Consider the following 23,468-nt stretch of genomic DNA (forward strand, 5'->3'; position numbering starts at 1 on the left):
ATTTGGCACATTTCTGATGTGTTTTTCTGTTTTGTTCTCTGGAACAGATGTAACATCTTCCCCCATTTCTTATGCTCTGGGTCACTACCCAGCATGCTAGATGCTGCTACCCTATAAGCCTGAGACAAGGTTGCAACGTTTCTTTCCTGCACCAGTGGTTTCACCATTTCTATACCCTGGTCCCTCGGAAACATCCATCTCTTAGTCAAAGATCAATTATGTCATGTGCAATTCAACAAAATCCAAACAATACATGCATTCAGACACACAACGTGCATGTGCCATGCAACAGCTAGTCTTTGCCCCAGCATCATCATCTGTCAAGTGTGGGCGTGCCAGAAAATGTATCTGACAATCGTGGCTTCTCCAGAAACTCTTCCTAGCACATATAGGCTTCCCAGAAAATTAATGTGAAGGTGTGATCTTCAAAGGGTATGTCTACACTACGGGATTAATCCGAATGTATATAATTCGAATTTTGGAAACAGATTGTATAAAGTCGAATGTATGCGGCCACACTAAGCACATTAATTCGGTGGTGTGCGTCCATGTACCGGGGCTAGCGTCGATTTCCGGAGCATTGCACTGTGGGTAGCTATCCCATAGCTATCCCATAGTTCCCGCAGTCTCCTCCGCCCATTGGAATTCTGGGTTGAGATCCCAATGCCTGATGGGGCCAAAAACATTGTCGCGGGTGGTTCTGGGTATATCCTCCCCCCTCTCCAGGGAAGCAACGGCAGACAACCGTTTCGCACCTTTTTCCTGGGTGAACAGTGCAGACGCCATACCACGGCAAGCATGGAGCCCGCTCAGCTCAAGACAGCAGTCATGAACATTGTAAACACCTTGCGCGTTATCGTGCAGTTTATGCTGAACCAGAACCTGCAAAACCAGGTGGCGAGGAGTAGGCTACGGCAGCGCGGCGGCGAGAGTGATGAGGATATGGACATGGAATTCTATCAAACCGCGGGACCCGGTGCTTTGGAGATCATGCTGTTAATGGGGCAGGTTATAGCCGTGGAACGCCGATTCTGGGCCCGGGAAACAAGCACAGACTGGTGGGACCGCATAGTGTTGCAGGTGTGGGACAATTCCCAGTGGCTGCGAAACTTTCGCATGCATAAGGGCACTTTCTTGGAACTTTGTGACTTGCTTTCCCCTGCCCTGAAGCGCCAGAATACCAAGATGAGAGCAGCCCTCACAGTTGAGAAGCGAGTGGTGATAGCCCTGTGGAAGCTTGCAACGCCAGACAGCTACCGGTCAGTCGGGAATCAATTTGGAGTGGGCAAATCTACTGTGGGGGCTGCTGTGATGCAAGTAGCCAAAGCAATCACTGAGCTGCTGCTACGAAAGGTAGTGACTCTGGGAAATGTGCAGGTCATAGTGGATGGCTTTGCCGCAATGGGATTACCTAACTGTGGTGGGGCGATAGATGGAACCCATATCCCTATCTTGGCACCGGAGCACCAGGGTACCCAGTACATGAACCGCAAGGGGTACTTTTCAATGGTGCTGCAAGCACTTGTGAATCACAAGGGACGTTTCACCAATATCAATGTGGGCTGGCCGGGAAGGGTTCATGACGCTCGCATCTTCAGGAACACTAATCTGTTTAAGCGGCTGCAGCAAGGGACTTACTTCCCGGACCAGAAAATAACCATTGGGGATGTTGAAATGCCAATAGTTATTCTTGGGGACCCAGCCTACCCCTTAATGCCATGGCTCATGAAGCCATACACAGGCAGCCTGGACAGGAGTCAGGAGCTGTTCAACTACAGGCTGAGCAAGTGCAGAATGGTGGTAGAATGTGCATTTGGCCATTTAAAAGGTCGCTGGCGATCGTTACTGACTCGCTCAGACCTCAGCCAAACCAATATCCCCATTGTTATTTCTGCTTGCTGTGTGCTCCACAATCTCTGTGAGAGTAAGGGGGAGACCTTTATGGCGGGGTGGGAGGCTGAGGCAAATCGCCTGGCTGCTGATTACGCGCAGCCAGACACCAGGGAGATTAGAAGAGCACACCAGGAAGCGCTGTGCATCAGAGAAGCTTTGAAAACCAGTTTCATGACTGGCCAGGCTACAGTGTGAAATTTCTGTTTGTTTCTCCTTCATGAAAACCCGCCCCCTTTATTGACTCATTCTCTGTAAGGAACCCACCCTCCCCCTTCCCCCAGCTTGCTTTCAAAGGAAATAAAGTCACTATCGTTTAAAAATCATGTATTCTTTATTAATTGATTATAAACATAGGGAGGGAACCGACAAGGTAATCTGGGTGAGGTTTGGGAGGAGGATAGGAGGGAAGTAAAAGGCCACTGAAAAAATTCAATATAATGACAGCCTTTTGGTTGGACTGTCCACTGGGGTGGAGTGGGAGGGTGCACGGAGCCTCCCCCCCCCCCCGCGTTCTTACACGTCTGGGTGAGGAGGATATGGAACATGGTGAGGGGGGAGGGAGGTTATACAGCGGCTGCAGCGGCAGTCTGTTATCCTGCTGCCGTTCCTGAAGCTCCACCAGACGCCGGAGCATGTCCGTTTGATCACGCAGCAGCCCCAGCGTTGCAGCCTGCCACCTCTCATCTCGAGCGTCCCTCAAGACCTCACGTTCACTGGTATCTTTCCTAAATTTAGATACAGTGTCCTTCCACTCATTCAAATGAGCTCTTTCATTGCGTGTGCATTCCATTATTTCCGAGAACATCTCATCTCACGTCCTCTTTCTCCGCCGCCTTATCTGAGATAGCCTTTGGGACGGAGGAGGGAGGCTTGAAAAATTTGCAGCTGCTGGAGGGAGGGTTGAAAAAAAGGAGAGAAGTTTTTAAAATGATACATTTTACAGAACAATGCTTATACTCTTTCATGGTGAACAACACTATTCACATTACATAGCACATGTGATTTCAGTACAAGGTCGCATTTTCCATCTTAATATTGAGTGCCTATGGCTTTGGTGTTAGAGAGCACAGACGCAGGTCCGGGCAACAGAATTCAGCTTGCATGCGGCCATGGTAAGCCATTGTCTTTCGGCTTCTGCGCCCTCCTTTCCCACATACCAAGCAAAGCCCGTTGAATGCTGCGGTTTTCCTGTTAACCTTCAGCAGCAGAAAACAAACTAACCCCCCCCCATCCAATTCTCTGGGATGATCGCTTTATCCCTCCCCCCACCGCATGGCTGGTATCAGGGAAGATCCCTGCAGAAACCAAACTAACCCCCCCACCATGAATTATCTGGGATGATCGCTGTACCCCTTCCCCCACCGCGTGGCTGGTAACAGGGAAGATCCCTGCTAGCCAAACGCGAAAAGCTCAGGGCCAATTCTTCTCTCCCCCGCCCCCCGCCCCGCGCTTGGCTAACTGCAGGGAAGGATTTCTTTTCAGCCACAGGCAAACAGCCCAGTAGGAACGGCCACCTCTGTTCCCTTAATTAAATTCCCGTATTTCAACCAGGTTACCATGAGCGATATCACTCTCCTGAGGATTACACAGCGAGATAAAGAACGGATGTTGCTTGAATGCCAGCAAACACCGGGACCATACGCTGCCAGGCTTTGTCATGCAATGATACCAGATTACTTGCTGCAAGCATGGCGTGGTCAAGTGTCCTACCATGGAGGACGGAATAAGGCTGCACTGCCCAGAAACCTTGTGGCGAGGCTTTTGGAGTACCTCCAGGAGAGCTTCATGGAGAAGTCCCTGGAGGATTTCCGCTCCATCCCCAGACACGTTAACAGACTTTTCCAGTAGCTGTACTGGCCGCGAATGCATCCCAAGTCCTCAGGGCAAAGTAATCATTAAAAAACGCTTGCTTTTAAAACAAGTTTTATATTTTAAAAGGTAAACTCACCTGAGGTCCCTTCCATGGGGTCATGGTCTTGGATACTGGCTTGGGAGGGTACTTCAGTCAGGCTGAGAAAAAGATCCTGGCTGTTGGGGAGAACGGAGTGCTGGGTGCTCTCCGCAAGCTCGTCCTCCTCCTCCTCCTCCTCCCCGTCCGCAGAATCCTCAGGTGTAGCTGATGAGATTATCCCCGCCTCTGAATCCACGGTCAGAGGAGGGGTAGTGGTGGCGGCCCCCCCTAGAACTGCATGCAGCTCGGCGTAGAAGCGGCATGTCCGCGGCTCTGACCCGGAGCGACCGTTTGCCTCCTTTGTTTTTTGATAGACTTGTCTGAGCTCCTTGACTTTCACGCGGCACTGATCTGAGTCCCTATTGTGGCCTCTCTCCATCATGCCCTTGGAGATTTTCAAAAGTTTTGGCATTTCGTCTTTTCAAACGAAGTTCTGCTAGCACTGAATCCTCTCCCCATATAACGATCAGTTCCAGTACCTCCTGTATGGTCCATGCTGGTGCTCTTTTTCGATTATCGGCCTGCATGGTTACCTGTGCTGATGAGCTGAGCTATCTGTGGTCACCTGTGCTCTCCACGCTGGGCAAACAGGAAATGAAATTTAAATATTCGCGGGGCTTTTCCTGTCTATCTGGCCAGTGCATCCGAGTTCAGATTGCTGTCCAGAGCAGTCACAATTGTGCACTGTGGGACAGCTCCCGGAGGCCAATACCATCGAATTGCGGCCACACTAACCCTAATTCGAAATGACAATATCGATTTTGGCGCTACTCCGCTCGTCGGGGTGGAGTACAGAAATCGATTTTAAGAGCCTTTATTTCGAAATAAATGGCTTAGTTGTGTGGACGGGTGCAGGGTTAATTCAATTTAACGCTGCTAAATCCGAATTAAAGTCAGAGTGTAGACCAGGGCAAAGAAACTCAATTTTCTGAACAATTGTGATGAGATGTGAGGCAAATGTTATCTGGGGTCTCACAGACCCACAAAACCCTTTTAATGCACTTTTTTTTGGGGGGTGGGATTGAATCAATTATGATAAAAAGAGTGCTGAAAGATTCATATGATCATATCATAACTGCTGCCTCAAAATAAAAACAATCTGATGCTGGAATACCTATATAATTAATTTGGGGTCTAACTGACCCCATTATCTTCCAAATGACTTTTTTCACTACACTGAAACCACAGCATATCTGCAGACACAACCGATGCTAACAAGTTGTCCTCGTTATAGTTTGAGAATACTGAAAGAAAGAAGAGAGTTCAAGACCTGAAGAAGAGCTTTGTGTAAGATCAAAAGCTTGTCTCTCACCAACAGAAGTTGGTCCAATAAAAGCTATTACCTCACCTACCTTGTGTCTTTAATATTCTTAAATCAACACAGCTACAACAACACTGCATAAAGAAAGAAGAGGAGGTGGTTTGCCTATCAAGTTTTAAATTTGTGTACGTGTTTGTACCAAGAAACCCGCAATACCTTGGAAGTGTAGTACTTTCATTTTCCCCACAGACTAACACTGAGTGGTCTAACTGACACCATTACATATACAGTGACATTTTTTGCCACACAAAAACCAAAACAGTTAGGATGATAACACCAATGGGGAAAGATTAATCCCATCCTGGTTTGAGAATACTTAATGTATGAAAAGGCACAATTTTGGCATGAAAATGTGTATTTACATTTGTGTGTGCATTGGGGTCAGATAGACCTCAAAATATTAGGAGGGTTATGTTGATCTGACTCAGAAGGAAACCTTTCAGCCAGTTCAACAAAGCAGAATGAAATCTTTTGATTTCAGGAATATCTAAATGTTTTGTTTTGCTCAAAAAAGTTGAAATGAAACAATAAATTGCTGAACGGAATTGCTTTAAAATTTCTGTTGCGTGAAAAATGTCAACATTCCAAAGCTGGAATGATGGCGTTTCCCACAGGTTGGAAACTCTGAATTTCACTCAGGTCTAAGATAAAACAGACAAATGGCGGAAGAAAGGAAGGATTGTTCTCCTCATATTACAAATGGGGAACTAAGGCACAGAGAGATTTTGTGACTTGCCCAAGGTCACACAGGAACTGTGTAGGAGAGCCACAGATTGAACCCAGATCTTCCATGTCCCAGTCCAGTGTCTTAACCATAAGAACAGCCTTCCTCTCAATTTGCCTCTTATTAACCTCTAAAATGTGTGTTCCAAATAAGCAGCCACTTTAGCTGTAGCCATCTGAGCTACAAAGGCCTTTTAAGCTCTAGCAGGGTCACCAACTCATTATAAAACACATTAACTGAAATAGACAGTTGAATGGTGGAAACTGATTGAGTAAAATCAAGACAACCACACAACAGGTAGGTTAGGCATTTAACTAACCTCTAGTCAATGCAGTGTAATTGCTCCTCTGATTTTCTCTTCTCCAGCCCTTCAAGTCATCCAGGGCCGGCTCCACGGGTTTTGCCGCCCCAAGCGGCGAAAAAAAAAAAAAAAAAAAAAAGCCGCAATCGCGATCGGCGGCAGCTCCACCACCTTCTTCGGTGGCAATTTGGAGGCAGGCCCTTCCCTCCGAGAGGGACAGGGACCCTCCGCCGAATTGCCGCCAAAGAGCCCGACGTGCCGCCCCTTCCCCTTGGCCGCCCCAAGCACCTGCTTGCTCAGCTGGTGCCCGGAGCCGGCCCTGAAGTCATCACACACAAATGTCGGTGCCTATGATCTTTAAGATGGCAGACTATAACTGACAATCAGTTTTTGCTGATTTTTAGAACAGACAACACATTCTGCTGCAGTAACACCAGTAGGAGCGGGGTGGGGGATTAAGTTATAATGCATTGCAGGATAAATGCAATATTTGCTAAGTGACTATTTTGACAATATTGTTCACTTTGTGGTTCAAAATCAGAAATAAACTTCCCACCCTGTTGCACCGACGTTGGGCCTGATTTCGACTCTGCATCACACGGACATTGGTGTAACTCCATTGTCTGTGGTGGAGTTACACCGCTATGAGTCAGAAGTGTGTGAGATCAGAATTGGGCCTGAGGTGTCAAAGGTACTGTGCACCCTTGGCACCCACTGAAGTCAATGGGAGCTGACCAGTCAGTGCCTTTAAAAATTCCTGGGGCTGAGAGGGTAACTAATGACTTCTAGTGAGAGACTTAAGAAGGTCAAACTATTTGATTTATCCAAGACAGTGGTAAGAAATGACTTTGTTATGGTTTATAAGTATCTACATGATGAACATATGTCTGATGATAGAAGTTTCTTGAATCTAGCCAGAAAAAAAAGGGGGGCAAAATGAGAGCCAAATGGAAGCTGAAGTAAGACAAATTCAGACCAGAAATAAGGTGCATTTTTTTTTAAAGTATTCCAGTCCACCATTGGAACAACTTACCTAGAGAGGTGGGGAATTCTCCATCACTCAAAGTCTTTAAATGGAGATTGGCTAGCTTTCTAAAAAAGATACTGTAGTTCAAACAGAAGTTATGGGCATAAGGCTGAAATTACTGCTTGAGGTTCTGTGTTATACAGGAGGTCAGACTAGATCATCATAATGGTGCCATATGGTGGTAGAATCTATGAATAACTAAGATACTGATCTAAAAGCTACAGAAGTCTGGATAAATGACGTTAGGGAGGCTTGCTGCATGCATCCCAGAAGGACAGCACCAAAATTAATGTCTACAGGAAAATAAAAAAATTATTAAAGCCCATGCCAGTTGGGAAAACATGAGACATCATAAAATGCCAATCTTGCAGGCTGCTCTGCGCGGGTGGAGATTTGTGACCTTGTAGTGCCTCAATGACTTCCACCCGCATAGAACAACATGCAGGATAGGAGCCTTTTTGATTGGGGGAGAAATCAACAGCCGTGTCTTTTGACATTTACTTTAATGTGCTCCTAAAACAAACATCTTACAGAGCATAGGGAAAAAGAATGAACCCTGTCCCATTGTAGTCCGTTTCCAATGGCTGGCGGAAGTATATTAATAAGGATCTTTTTATAGCAACAGGTATATTTATATGTTTAATATTTTGCTTGGTTTATAGGTTCCATTTATTCTCCAACATCCCAGCTGCGCTCTCTCTCTCTCTCTCTCACACACACAAGTACTCACTCATTAGTGGTACTGAAGGATGGCCGATAGAAGGTCAAATAATGGGCCATGACAATGCAATTATGTTCCCTACTATAAAGGTCATTCTTACTCATCATACTAATTATCTTGACAGGACGGCATTTCCAGCTACTGATTTCAATGCAAAAACTTCTCCCACATCTTGGCCTTTCTGGTTTTCATGTAGTATTTCCCTTTACTGCTTTATTAATGTATGTTTCTGGATATAAAATATTTGCAACTGAAAGTTGGTTTGGTAAAAAGTTAACTTGGAGATCGAGGGCCAGTTTTTCCACGTGTGCTCAGAACCTACCATTGCAGTAGCTCCCATTGTAACATTTAGGGGCAGGTTTTTAAGGGCCCAGTGTATGGAACCCTTTGGGAAATCTGACCATTTATATCCAGGGAATTAGGGGATGAAGATTTTCAAAGCAGCCTAAGGGAGTTAACATCCCAACTCCTATTGAATTTCAGTGGGATTTGGGCACCTAATTCTCATAGCTTGTTGTGTCTGTTTTCTGTTTGTTTTTTAAATCTCAGCCTAAGTGACTTTGTCAAGGTCACAAAGTGAGTGCGTGGCAGAACTGGGATAAAACCCAGACCCTTCTGCAGCCTAATGACATAATCACAAGACCATTCTTTCCCCTCTAGCTTGTCTCTCTCTGTTCTCAGCTCCCAGTACAATGTCCCTCAATATATTTCTTAATAGTTCAGTTTCTTACTAGTACTACAGTGCTCCTCATATTTCGGCCCAAGCTGCAAAGTTCAAGCCTGGATCTGAACTCCTTCCCCAGGTTGGTTTGGCTCACTATGTCTACACTACCAGCCGGATCGGCGGGCCGCGATTGAGCCAGCGGGGATCGATTTATCGCATCTAGTCTAGACGCGATAAATGGACACCGAGTGCTCTCCCGTCGACTCCTGTACTCCAGCTCAGCGAGAGGCGCAGGCGGAGTTGACGGGGAAGCAGCAGCAGTCAACTCACTGCAGTGAAGACGCCACGGTGAGTCAATCTAAGTTATTCACCTAGCTGAAGTTGTGTAACTAAGATCGATCCCCCCCCAGTGTAGGCCAGGAGACATACAGAGCAGCCATGGCATTTGGACCAGTAGCTGAACCTCTCAAAGTGGGTTTTGGTTCAGGCCTATCAATATCCCAATTGGGTCAAAATTTACTGAGATCCATTTTCTCTAGCCCAAGAAATTCCTTTCTTACAGGCGAAAGAAATTCAGCTTAAGGGGTGGGCAATTGCCACAGTGAATGGGGGGGAAATAGTACATTTCACTAACACTGTCTTACGTTTTTAATTAATTTCCTGACACGGTGGGATGGAAACACATTCATAATTGCAGTTGACCTTTAAGACTGAAGGAGAAACCAGGCTAAGAGGGAAGATTGTGTTGCAGATGGCTGTGAATAAAAGAGATAATTAATTGGAGAAAGATTACTCATGTTACATGCTTTAATTATGTAAAGAATGTATGGTATAAAGGCATTAAATAAATTATGTGAAAGTAATTTAGAAATAGGATGGGCGAGAGGGGAAAAAAGGAATGAGATTTTTAAATGAGTTGGAGAAGTGCCTACAACTCCTATGCTCTGAAGTCTCTTTGCAGGATGGGTCTTGACTTAGAAAATAAAACGCGTTGTGTGCATTCAGGAGCCTCTGTGCAAACTAGATGGGCCACATCATCAACTGATGTAAATCAGTGTAGCTCCACTGAAGTCAATGGGTCAGCTCACCCAGCTGATCGTCCAGTTGAGGATCTGTCCTAATGTATCCAGAATTGGTGCATCAGTGGAGGGAATTGGGTGAACGAAAGGGTCTCAGATGTCTTTGTGCCAAGATTATATTAGAGAGCCTGGAGCCTTCCTGATAAGCAGGAGGACGGGATAATCTATGGTGTGCCCAAGTAAACAGGGAAGGAACCTTTTTTGAGGGGGATCAAATTATCCCAGAACTGCCAGGCAGCCTGAAGCAGGTTGTATATCACACCATTCAGTCAGCAGCAGAGCAGGAGCACTATGCATCCTGCTTGCATTTCAACATGTTCCTGCTGTCCTGTGGCTCCATAAACCTGTATCCTGGTAGCACTGCCTGCAGGGACCCTGAATAACACCTCACCAGTCGTGAATAGCAGCCACGATGCTCACATAAACAGCTATGCACAATGCTGCCAAACCGACCCAGTGCAGAGAGATGGTTAAGCCACAGATTATAGCCTATTACAGAATATCTTTGAGAGAAACGTTGTGTTTCTTTACTGCATACTCTGCCATTCCCTGCACAGCAGGATAAGCATAAACATTCAAGAACTTAAACACAGATACCAGAACTCTCAGGATCTGGTCCCTTTACCCCACTCTGGCAGTGTTAGAGTAATTTGCACCAACTTTAAAGCCAGGGTGGTGTTAAAAAAAAATAAATAGAGAACCAGTTCTAGGCTCAAAGTCTTCTCTTCAAAACCTTCCCTTTTATCCCTTCTCTGCCACTGGGTTCATTCAGTATTGGGAGCTCCTGTAAGCCTGCTTGTGTTGTTTGCCTCTTTTTCAGGCATTAAAGTCTGATCAATCTCTCTCTTCTCTGCAAACTCAAATAGGCCTCTCTATTGTCAGGCTTTGCTTTATTCCTCTAGTTGAGCAGCAGTGGCTGCTGAATTAGCTGCACTCGTGGGTGGATTCATTAGGCATGAAGGAAGGACTCTCCTCACCCCCTAACTTACCCAGGAATCAACTGTTATGTTTATGGCATTTGTAATGCACAATGGGCCTCATTTTCTGAGGAGCTGAACATCTATAGCTCCCACTATGTTCAATTGAAGCTTTGGGTATTGAAGCCTTCCAAAACATCTGGCCCAGTATTTCCAATCCATCTTCAGATTCACTTCTGACATAGGCTTGGATCCACAAAAGGTATTTAGGCTCTTAACTTTCATTGATTTCAACGGACATTAAGAGCCTAAATGATTTTGTTGATCTGGGCCATAGACCTTTTCATCCTGATTCTCCCTATTATGCCAGTGGCTCTGCTCCACCCAGCCTATTGTGCAGCTGGAATGCTGAATGAACTGCCCTGAGCCAGTGGCTATGTCTTTAGTTTGGCAGTCAGGAGACCTGGGTGCTGTTTTCAGCTGTGACCAGCTGAGCGACCTTGGACAGGTTGCTTCACCTCTCTGTAAAACAGTGATAGTGACATTGACCTTCCTTTGTCAAGTGCTTTGATGTGTACGGATGAAAAGTACTGTTACCCCTTTTGAGTCAAGTAGCTAGCTAAAAATCTGGGTTCTTGCAGGTTGTTCCAGTTAGGAGGAGAAATTGATGATGAAGTCAGGTGGTTCTTTGCTGCAATGGGTTTTTATTTACAAAGAATATACTAAGTCCTGTTTCCGTGAACACAGCAGGAATCAAACAAGTCCCTTTTCTAGTCAGCACTTGCCCAAAAGCTCTCTCTCTTGGCTTTTCTCAGGCCCGCTTCCCAAGTTTTTGCTCCGACTGTGTCCTTGCCTTTACTGTTCCCTCTTCCAAAACAATCTTCACAAAACAATAGCCAGCAAAACCTCTCCAGCAAAAGCAAAACCTCTGTACCTTGGTGTAGGGTGGTGATATGTGCGTGGGGTGGAGGCTGCTACCATATCAACTCCCTGGTTCCACTCCCTGGTATTTTCACTGTTTCTTAGAACTGTCTTAAATGAAAGTTGGCAGTTATCCCCAACCGCTAACAGTATTCTTCAGTACTAAAAAGAATTACTGTGTCAACAACAAGTCTCTGACATGCAATAACCGCTTCCTCTCTCTGTATTGGTGGATGGTGAATACGAAATTCATTTCAGAAAGAGACTCAGATTTTGTGGGCAGTGGAGAGGGAAGTAGGAGGATGCCCATATCCTGAGTAGGTAATATCAGGTAAGCAGTCCTCACGTACAGGAACAGCGTGGGCACAAAAATCACTCGTCTTCCTCTCAAAACATCCTGTGTACTGCTGGGAACTATGGGATCCATCAAACTGACTAGCCCTTGAGTTCAATGGGAAAGGTCAATGATTTGTTTACAGCCTTCCTAGCACTGTAACAAGCAGGCTTCTTTGGGAGAGGAAGAAAAAAGTTATATGTGTGGGTCCATATAAATCATCCTAACTAAACGTACTGGCCAGCTTTATGCAATACATCATGGACAGTGCTTTCCCAAAAGGAGCACCTGCTCTCCTTACCAGAAAAAAAGCCCGTAGGAACCCTAACCCTATCTCGAAATACTCTACCCATAGGAGCCCTAACTCTAGGGTGCTCCTTTTTTTAAAAAGTGCTGCAGTTGTGATCGCATAAATATGTCATATCTGAGATGGTTTGAAAAGTAATCTTTATAAGAATGCTGCACATTTTTTTCAAAGTCACTGAGAAACACACTGGTGAAATGACCATAAATTCCAAAAGGAAAAGAGGACAACATTCCTTCTCTCCCTACACACAGAAGCACAGAGAAAGAAAAGGAATGGGGGAGAGGGGGGAAATGAAGGGTTATCAGAGACTCCTGAGAAATGAGGCCATTCAAAATAGTGCATATTATTAGAGCTGGGTTAAGTTTTTCCACACACAGCTTCTCCCCTGGCCTGGCGAAAAATGCAGATTTGGCAACATCAGAATGTTTTGTTTTGACATTTTTAAAATCACACGTTTCAATTTTTCAGTTTTTAGTGACTATTTAAAAATGTCCTTTAGTTTCAGTAAAAACAAAAACAAAAACATAAAAATGGTCAAAATCAAAACAAAACGATGTGATTTTCTGCAAATGAAACATTTCACTTGACTTTTTTTTTTTAAACCCTTTTTGAAATTGCTAATGAACCAGAAAAGCTGTTATATTACAGAGCAGGTTTTCAAAAAAAGAGCTCAGCTTCCAGTTGGTCACCAAAATAAATGGCCAGGCTTGAGCAGGTTCAAAATTTGGTCATAAAGTGTTACAAAGGGAGTTACCGGATGCTGAACACTTTGGAAAATCTGGCCATTACTTAGGTGCCTAAATCTGAACTGACCGCTTTTAAAAACCTGCCCCCAACTGTGAGGGCTGAGCCCTTGAAAGTCTGACCCTAGGCTCTTTTTATAATCTGTTCTCCTGTGACAATTTTGGCAGTTACAAAGATACAAAATGGAGCATAAAACAATCTTAAGGGGTTAGAGTGATAAAAACAGTCTGAGGAGACTAGCTGGGCAAATGTCTTGGCTGAGATCTGATTTGTAAAGGCAGACACAAAACCAAGGATAGTTTGGAGCAGTGTTGCAGTCTATCCGAGCAACTGAAGTTCAAGGGGTGAGGACTTCAGAAAAAGGTCTGAACCCATCTTTAATTAGTAGCTAACTAGGGTATACTCCTGGGGTTGTATTTTTCCCAGACACAGAATAACCCACATACCATCAGTGAAAAAAAATTAGTTTTGATGAAAAAACAAACAAGCAAGACCAAAGGGAAAGTCTCCTGGAGAGAGCACAGAGCATTGGTCTTGATTAAGACAATCTGCACTAAACCCAACACCAAATGACTGCCTGTCTCTCTTTAGAGATTTCAAAGTGCAGCACTGTCAAGGCTGCTTCCCCACTTTGAACTTTAGGGTACAAATGTGGGGGCCTGCATGAAAACTCCTAAGCTTAACTACCAGCTTAGATCTGGTCCGCTGCCACCATCCCAAAGCTGATTCCCTTCCCTGGGTAGCCTTGAGAGACATTCACCAATTCCCTGGTGAATACAGATCCAAACCCCTTGGATCTTAAAACAAGGAGAAATTAACCATCCCCCCTCCTTCCTTCCTTCCACCAACTCCTGGTGAATACAGATCCAACCCCCTTGAATCTAAAAACAAGAAAAAAATCAATCAGGTTCTTAAAAAGAAGGCTTTTAATTAAAGAAAAAGGTAAAAATCATCTCTGTAAAATCAGTATGGAAAATAACTTTACAGGGTAATCAAACGTAAAGAGCTCAGAGGACCCCCCTCTAGTCTTAGGTTCAAAGTACAGCAAACAAAGATAAACACTCTAGTAAAAGGTACATTTACAAGTTGAGAAAACAAAGGAAAACTAACACGCCTTGCCTGGCTGTTTACTTACAAGTTTGAAATAGGAGAGACTTGTTTAGAAAGATGTAGAGAACCTGGATTGATGTCTGGTCCCTCTCAGTCCCAAGAGCGAACAAACCCCCAAACAAAGAGCACAAACAAAAGCCTTTCCCCCCCCAAGATTTGAAAGTATCTTGTCCCCTTATTGGTCCTTTGGGTCAGGTGTCAGCCAGGTTACCCGAGCTTCTTAACCCTTTACAGGTAAAAGGATTTTGGAGTCTCTGGCCAGGAGGGATTTTATAGTCCTGTACACAGGAGAGCTGTTACCCTTCCCTTTATAGTTATGACAAGCACACAGAGAACAAAGGCGCAGCTAATTAAAAAGGAAGCTCAGGGCACCCCCACTGTCTCCAACTCTCAAAATTGTATCGCATGCTATTTAGTGGTTTTCTTAAAGATTCAATCATCACTGAGAATTTTTTTTAAGTTACTAGAAAGTTTAATGAGTGAGGAAAAATGCTTGAAAACATTCACAGATGCTCTGACATCAGAAGTCAAATACCACCCCAACCCCTCAAAAAACCTCAGGGATTTTTTGGGGGCCTGACTCATGATTTCTAAATGATGGGGGACCAACTATTCTGATCTATCTTGGGGACATATGTGGCCGCCCATCACTGCAGTATCTGACCACCTCACAATCTTTAATGTATTTATCTTTACAAACAACACCTGCAAGAAGGAGGGAAATGCTGTTATTCCAGTTTTTACAGATGAGGCACAGAGAAGCTCAGGGCTTGATTACACAGAGACTTGGTGCACCACCAGCTGGGGTGGGAATATACAGTGCACCAAGTGGCCATGCGGACCCTGCTATTGCATGCTAAAAATTCCTTCGTGAGCTTTGATGTACTGCTACAGGGTTCAAAAAGGAACTAGATAAGTTCATGGAGGATAAATTCAATGGCTATTAGCCAGGATGGACAGCGATGGTGTCTCTAACCTCTGTTTGCCAGAAACTGGGAATGGGCAACAGAGATTGGATCACTTGATGATCCCCTGTTCTGTTCATTCTCTCTGGGGCACCTGGAATTGGCCACTGTCGGAAGACAGGATACTGGGCTAGATGGCCCTTTGGTCTGATCCAGTCTGGCCGTTCTTATGAGCAGGGGATTTTCCACTGCAATGATACATGTCAGGAGACAAACCCAGTTTGGATTAGCTTGGGTTTTTCATACAAAAGGAATTCCAAAAATAGGAACTCAAGGAAATACTGGGTCTTGCCTGCAAATTCGGTAGCCAAATCCCTGACCACCACCCATAGCTCCAGCATAATCTTTCTCAAGCCCAATCTTCTGCCTGTTATCGCAGCCCTGACACATAGAGCAGTTAGAGTTAATCCTGCCACTGAAGCATTTACGTTTTATACTTTGCCTAAAAAAAACAAAAAAGGGAAAAGGAAAACAAAATCCAGATTTCTCATTTCCTATTCCCATCATTGCAGCGCTGGCAATTTGCATATAATGCTAAATATAAAAGGCTCTAGAGAGAGTGAATACGATACAGGGAACTGATTAGCTAGCTCTTGTACCTTCATTTCTGATCTAAAAATCGGTGTTTAAAATAAAATGTGGGACAAATTAGTAATCAACCAATCCTCAATGTATTTATAGGGATTGCTCCATCTCCCATTATACTCAACAGGAGTTTTGACATTGACTTCAGAGAGTTAAATCAGACTGGTTGTTCCTTCCATCCAAACCATCCAAGTGCTTTACAAGTATTAATTTAAAAAGGCTTAGAACATCCTTGTGAGGTAAGTACCACTGGCCATTTTACAGACAGGAAAGCTGTGTCAAAGATAGGGTAGGCGACTTGCCCAAAGACACACAGTGAATCAGTGCAAGAACCAGAACAAAATATAAAAAGCACTCAGGAGTCCAGTCTCCAGTTCCATGCTGGAAAAACTGGACCCTACTTCCTGCCTTAAAACTAAGTGACTGTGAACTTTGCTAAAAAAGGAAAGCAAGAAAAACCAACCCAACAGCTCAAAGCCTACATTATGGAGATGAAGTCCTCACAGTATGAATATTTGAGCTCAGAAAAGTTATACAGTCAAAGCTGGGGGATAGGATGGGGGTGATGGTAAGACATACAAACAATGGGGTTTCTTTTCCATTACACTGAGGTCCCTTTATGCCATTCAGACAGCCCTGAAGTGAGCAAAAATACTCCCCAGGCAATTCCCAATAAAATTGATGTAACAGCCTAGTTGGCCCTGATCCCATTCCTGGGGAGTATGGAGGAAATTGGGGGTGTATTGGGGATGTGACCATAAATAACTCTACACTCTGGCTATCCTTTGCTTCCCTGAAGGCTCTTGGGAAGCAGAGTGTAAGTCGGAACAACCCTGAGGCTGCACTGATTTACATCAGGTGACATCAAGACCTTCCATGGCTCTAGAAGACAGGAAACAGTTGTCTCAAAGCCAACTTTGATCCCTACTCCATCTCTGCTCCAAGCACAGGGATGGAATGGCTGACAATCAGGCCCAACACATCCAACCATTCAATGACCGCCCATATGCCATGCTTTCAATCAGCAGCCAGGCCCTATTCAGTAAAGCCTGCCCTTAAAAACAACCAAACATCTCCCAACACTAGAGAACTGGGCAGTTTCTCAGCATAGAATCACGTTCTCTCATACACAGCAGACAGACTCATGTGGTGGGGAGGAGGAAGCCAAATCCTTTGGTTTTCAGTCACTCACCCCACCAGCGTTATTCACCATGTTGTTTACTCAGTACACCCCCCTCTCAAGGGCAGAAGGCAATTTGACACACTACAGAGACAGTTCAAAGTTATCCATCCTCAAGTCTCGTTCCTAATCCACTGGGGGTGGGGGAGGAAATAGCTCAACTTTCCTTGTCTTCAGGCATCCAGCAACATCACCAACATGATATTTCTTAATCTGCGTTTATGTTCCAGGTCATCAATTCAACTTCTTACCGTTTTGGGTATTCTCTGTTAAAATAACGACAGGTCAATCAATGATGATCACTACGGCTTCGATTTTCCTTTCAAGCTTCCGGTAATTTTAAGGCGAAGTTCTGATTCCTCCCCTCTTCCAAGTCCCCTGTTTTAAATGTAATTGTTCCAGCCATTATACTACTTTGAATGGTTTTTATTTGATCTCTGCAGGTTTGGTGGGTAGAGTTTAATATAAACAAATAAGCGCATTTTGCAAGTCAAACCTGTGCTTCCAGGCATTGCACTTTGCATTAACAAGTTATCAAGGGCCAGGGGGGAAAAATGTTACAAAATAATTGCTTTTTAAAGCAAAAGAACTTTTATTCAATGACACAAAAAGGGAGTGGAGGGAGAGAGAGAGGGAAGGTGAGTGGCATTTTTAACTACAATACGCATTGACCTAGCTCTGCTCTCCTGGAAATTCAAACACTGACTTCAACGGGAGCAGAGATAGGGCAAGGTTGAGCGCTGTTTCATTAGCAAAGAGCGAAGCAGAATGCAGGTTAAGTTGAATTTTATTAAACCTGTGCACTACTCTGTTCATTTGGCTCACTTCCTTTTAACCTAACACCCTACGTTCCCTGTTTTTTCTGGTGTCACCTCAGTAACAGTCCCTTCAGGGAGTCCCTCTGACTCCAATTCCGCTGATCATGATACAAGCACTTTTGAAAACTCAACTCAAGCGACATCTATATTGGAGGAATTTCCAGCTTGAGTACGCACACTAGTGATCACACGAAAAACAGCAGTGTAGCCATGGCAGTGAGATGGACGAGCCACTCCAAGAACATACACAGGGTTTCAGATGGGATGGTATTCAGAGTGGTTAGCCCATCCTGCACCCATGCAGTAGCAACTACGCTGCTGTTTCTAGCATTCTCACTCAATAAAATCTAGCATCTGTACATCTATCCAAGCTGGAAATTACACCTTCAGCTCCAGTGCAGACGTACCCTCAGAAAGACTCTTGGCCAAGCTATATGACCAGAGTTTCAAAAGAGTTCAGAGCCAGATTTACAAGCACTCAGCACCTCTCAGTTGGAGGCAGATTTTCATAAATGAGCTCAGCTCTCCGTAAGGCACCTAAATGAGGGGTGGATTTTCCAAGGAAATATTGCCAACACAACGCATTCAAAAATCGTGAGTCTGGCACCCCCCAAAAGATCACAATATTATTTAAAAATATCTCTGCTTTTTTAAGCCAAATAATAATTTGAGGTTCTTTTTATTTACCTCCTGGTTTCTGAGCCTTTAGGGTGCACTTAGGTCATATTCCCAGGCTTTTTTCTGTAGCGACAAGGGCTAGAAACTTACTGGCCTTTTAAAATTAATAGCTCAGATTTGCAGGTAATCACAGGATCCAGGAGCTGACCCCCACCTTCTTTTCCCTCCCCTCTGTGCTCTCCTCCTTTTCCAATTTATGTACATCTTTTCCTATTTTATTATTGTAACTCCAACCCTAATGTGTGTTTACGTCTACCTATTATCTGGTGTTGCAGCTTTGATGAGTCATAATATTGCTTAATTCTATTGGTGAAGTATGCCGGGTTTGGGACCATATACAATGTAAAGGTCATTTGCCTTTTTGTACTTTTCATTGTTTCTTTCTAAAAATAGAAAAGTTCATCAAGAAAGAAAGAAAAAAGAAAATCATCAAGCGCAAGAATTTACAACACTGCAGCAGCTTCCAGCGTGGATAAAACTTTCAAAAGTGACTAGGTTATTTAGCTGTGTAGTGAATCGGTGTGGCTCCCCGCCGCCCCGGAGGGGGAAGAGCCCATCCGGAGGCCGGAGTGGGCGGAGCTAGGGAGCTCTGAGCCTGCCCCTCAGGGGGTCAGGCGGCGACCCGGAAGTACAAAGGCTGGCCCTCAGAACTCAGTCAGTCCCCAGCCGCCGGAGAGACCAGACGTCTCCAGCCTAGCTCGGGGCTGGGAAACCTCTGCAGCCCGGGGCGGCCACCAGGAACCGCCGGGCCTGCCCTGCGCCCGCTACCCGGAGAAACCGCCAGACCTGCCCTGCGCCCGCTACCCGGAGGAGCCGCCGGACCTGCCCTGCGCCCGCTACCCGGAGGAGCCGCTGGGCCTGCCCTGCGCCTGCTATCCGGAGGAGCTGCCGGACTTGCCGAACGATCCCTGGCCTGACGAACCCATGGTCCAGGATCTCCCCGAGGCCGACACCAGCCCCCAGGTAGGCCCCGAGGGGGAGTGTGGAAGTAGCCCGGGGGCAGCCGACCCCAGTCTGGCTGCAGCACTGCCAGAGCTTATGTCAGTGTGTTGCGGCCAGGATCCCCACTGACTAAGCAGCGGGCCTTCTGCCGCTGCGAGGGCCCCGGGCTGGGACGCAGTGGAGTGGGAGGGCCTGCGTCCCCCCTGCCACCCAACCCGTGAGTGGCAGTCTCCCCCTCTCCCAGGCCTGTTGGGGCTTAGGCCTACTATTGTTGCTCAGCCCTGACTGAGGGTCTGAGCTCCTGACTCAGCGTTTGTTGCCCCGCCCTGACCTAGGGCCTGGGCTAAATACTCCGGCTTGCTGCTCAGCCCTGACTGAGGGCCTGAGCCCTGACATAGCATTGGTGCCTGCCCTGAGCCAGGGTCGGGCTTACTGTGTCTTCCAGGATTGCAAGGGCTGCCGAGGGAGACCCTGCAGCCGGACAAAGTACCCAAGCACCAGTGGGTAGTGAGCCGGTGTGGCTCCCCGCCGCCCGGAGAGGGTCGAGCCCCGGCAAACTCTTGTACAAGCTGCTTTTGCAAATACGACCCATTTCTGCTTACAGACAGATTTTCAAAAGAGATGTGCAGCCAACAAGTTGAGCTCTTTTGAAAACCTGGCCACTTCTTTTGATGCTTATTTGGGAGCGGAGCTCTTCTGAAATTCCATCCCATGGAAAACAGCTCAGATTTATATACCAAAAACATCCACTTTCACATCCTCACAAGCAGGATCTCAAGTCATAACCAACCAACCTAATCAATGAAACACAATCTAGAAGCATCACACTGACAAAACAAAATTGTCATTGGCTGGTAAGCAATCCTGATGGCAGAATAAGGATAAGTAACTCTTTTGTAATAGGCCATTCATATCTATGGCCCTTAGACATATTTGCACTGGCACAATAATTTCAACTTCCTCCCATATACCGTAAATCATCTGATGCCAAAATATCCACATTGTCAGTTACAGTTTGCAGCCCTTGTCCTATCCATATTCTCTCCTGCATTGTCAACTCTACTGGTATGTCAGTGTCAGATTGTAAGCACCTTGGTGCAGAGAAGCACCTTGGGGGAGGTTTAGGTTGGATATTAGGAAAAACTTTTTCACTAGGAGAGTGGTGAAGCACTGGAATGGGTTACCTAGGGAGGTGGTGGAATCTCCTTCCTTAGAGGTTTTTAAGGTCAGGCTTGACAAAGCCCTGGCTGGGATGATTTAGTTGAGAATTGGTCCTGCTTTGAGCAGGGGGTTGGACTAGATGACCTCCTGAGGTCCCTTCCAACCCTGATAGTCTATGATTCTAAGCATCTTTTCATTTATTGGGTAAAGAATCACACCCCCGTATTGTGAGACATTGTTCTGACCTTGTCAAGGCTGCTTCCCCACTCTGAACTTTAGGGTACAAATGTGGGGGCCTGCATGAAAACTTCTAAGCTTAACTACCAGCTTAGATCTGGTCCGCTGCCACCATTCCCAAAGCTAATTCCCTTCCCTGGGAAGACTTGAGAAACTCTTCACCAATTCCCTGGTGAATACAGATCCAAACCCCTTGGATCTTAAAACAAGGAGAAATTAACCATCCCCCCTCCTTCCTCCCACCAACTCCTGGTGGATCAAGATCCAACCCCCTTGGATCTAAAAACAAGGAAAAATCAATCAGGTTCTAAAAAAGAAGGCTTTTAATTAAAGAAAAAGGTAAAAATCATCTCTGTAAAATCAGGATGGAAAATAACTTTACAGGGTAATCAAACTTAAAGAGCTCAGAGGACCCCCCTCTAGCCTTAGGTTCAAAGTACAGCAAACAGAGATAAACACTCTAGTAAAAGGTACATTTACAAGTTGAGAAAACAAAGGTAAACTAACACGCCTTGCCTGGCTGTTTACTTACAAGTTTGAAATATGAGAGACTTGTTCAGAAAGATGGGGAGAACCTGGATTGATGTCTGGTCCCTCTCAGTCCCAAGAGCGAACAACCCCCAAAACAAAGAGCACAAACAAAAGCCTTTCCCCCCCAAGATTTGAAAGTATCTTGTCCCCTTATTGGTCCTTTGGGTCAGGTGTCAGCCAGGTTACCTGAGCTTCTTAACCCTTTACAGGTAAAAGGATTTTGGAGTCTCTGGCCAGGAGGGATTTTATAGTACTGTACACAGGAGAGCTGTTACCCTTCCCTTTATAGTTATGACAGACCTGATACAGTGTCACCTTGCACTTCATGCTGGTTTATATTACTACACAATTACTATTATTTATTATTTGTATTTAGGGTAGTGCCTGGGAACACTAGTCAAGGTGTGTTTGGTTGTGTAGGCATCATAGCAAACGAGAGTTTTAAGGAGGACCATGAAATAGCTTTGCAGATGGTTACAAAGAGTTTCTTCCATACTTGATGCTTGGGAGGAAGCATGAATTCGCCTTTGGAGCGTCTAGCATGCTGTACCTGTAAGCAAGCAGTCAATCACCTAATGGGAGCGTTCTGTTTAGTTGAGAATGAGTTGCTGGAAGTTTCTTCCGCAAGCCATCTGAATATAGCATGTGAAATTAGGGAGAATACATCCAGAAAACTGTCTCTCTCAATAAAGAATTCCTAAATGTGTGAGCTCCTGATCTTTCTAAAGAATCCCAGAAACTACCATCCACTTTGGGTACTATACCTGCGTGAACCCAACCAAACTAATGAATTCAATCTACTTCTGGGTGAGTAAGGCTAATGGTGGAATTTTTTCTTGTTTACCCTGTAACCGATACGGCAATTTCCTGCAATATCCTTGAAAAACCTCATTGAATTAAGTTTAACAAGCTTTGGAGTCCATTGTATTATAAATACAAAGAGTGTGTATTATTGGGGAATTGTATGTAACTTGTATAGAGAGGAGATGTGACCAAAGTAAACCCTGGAGAATGTTATGAGCTGCCAAGGACTGTTTGAACCAATGTGCCAGACAAGAATGGATGAGAAAAATCTCTAGGGGGAGGTGTATGCAGCTATACCTTTTCTGATTATGCAAGAACTGAGCCTTTTGAAGCTTTGCCCTGAAGAGAGTTCTCTGTCTGCTAATTATCTGTTTCCAGGGTCCAACATCAAAGGCCCTAAAAGAATAAAGGAGTGACTCTCAAATTCGCGGGGCTATTTGTTCTGGCCTTACAGCTGTTATGAATTTGTAACCACAGAAAACCCCCTACCAGAGTCCTTGTTGGAGTTGGGAGTGATATCTGATAAGTTTATTAGAATGCATGTATGTTCTTTTATTTTTTCAAATATGTTTTCTCTGTAAGGCTTTCATCTTACAAATAAATGTGCTTTCTTAGAAAGGACTGTGTGGTAACTTTTAACTGCTGGCAATTATGTGGTTTATAGCCGCTGAAGACAAAGAAAAGCAGACCCGTTGAGGCAGTCTGAGTTGCTGTGGAACTCAGAGTTTAGGCAGGGAACTGTGCAGTCTGGAAAAAACCCTGGTCAGGAGGGAAAAAGACACAGGTCTCCACCCAAAAGGGTGACTGCTGAGGAGCTGGGAGCCTAGTGTGGGTGTCCTTGCCGGAGCACAGAGCGGGAATTCAGGTGCAGTTGCTCTGAACTGTGACACAGTTTCTCATATACACAGCTTTACAGGAGCATCGTGGCTTTGGAAGAAATTGAAGGATTGTAAGTCCTGCATAAACGCACATTGCTTTGTGAGAGCTAGGATTTAGATAGTCAAGTTACTATATTTGACAGAGCATTCCATCACTTTTATTTACCAAGAGATAACTCGAGAATACACGATAGCCTTTGCAAGACTGGTTGAATGGAAGCTGTGATGATAAAACACAGTTCTAAGGCTAAAATCAAGTTAAGGTAATTATTTAATTGGTTACATACCTTTTAGAATTTGATGGATTTATATCTGTTCCACTGAGTTGTTGCTTCCCTTTATTCTGGGAGAGAGATAAATTGCACTAAGAAGAACTTGGAAGTCTTCCAAAACAGCATTGGGCAGACACAAAGTCCACGTATTTGCTAGTGACCTGCTACCACATTGTTTCAGATTGATTACCAGTAAGAGTTAACATTCCATCGGTCATTTCTTAGGGGACAGGATCTTTAATTATACATGAAGCATCCAACCTTAGTGCTAAAAATATTTTGTGGATGGCATCCAATGACATTTACGCAATAAATCAGAAAAATGATCTACGTTTCCCCATTGCTATGAGCTTGGAAGAATGAACACTTCAGAAATTTCAGCTACCTCATCATCATGAGTAGT

Source organism: Emys orbicularis, chromosome 2, assembly GCF_028017835.1.
Source record: "Emys orbicularis isolate rEmyOrb1 chromosome 2, rEmyOrb1.hap1, whole genome shotgun sequence".
NCBI classification, from domain to species: Eukaryota; Metazoa; Chordata; order Testudines; family Emydidae; genus Emys; species Emys orbicularis.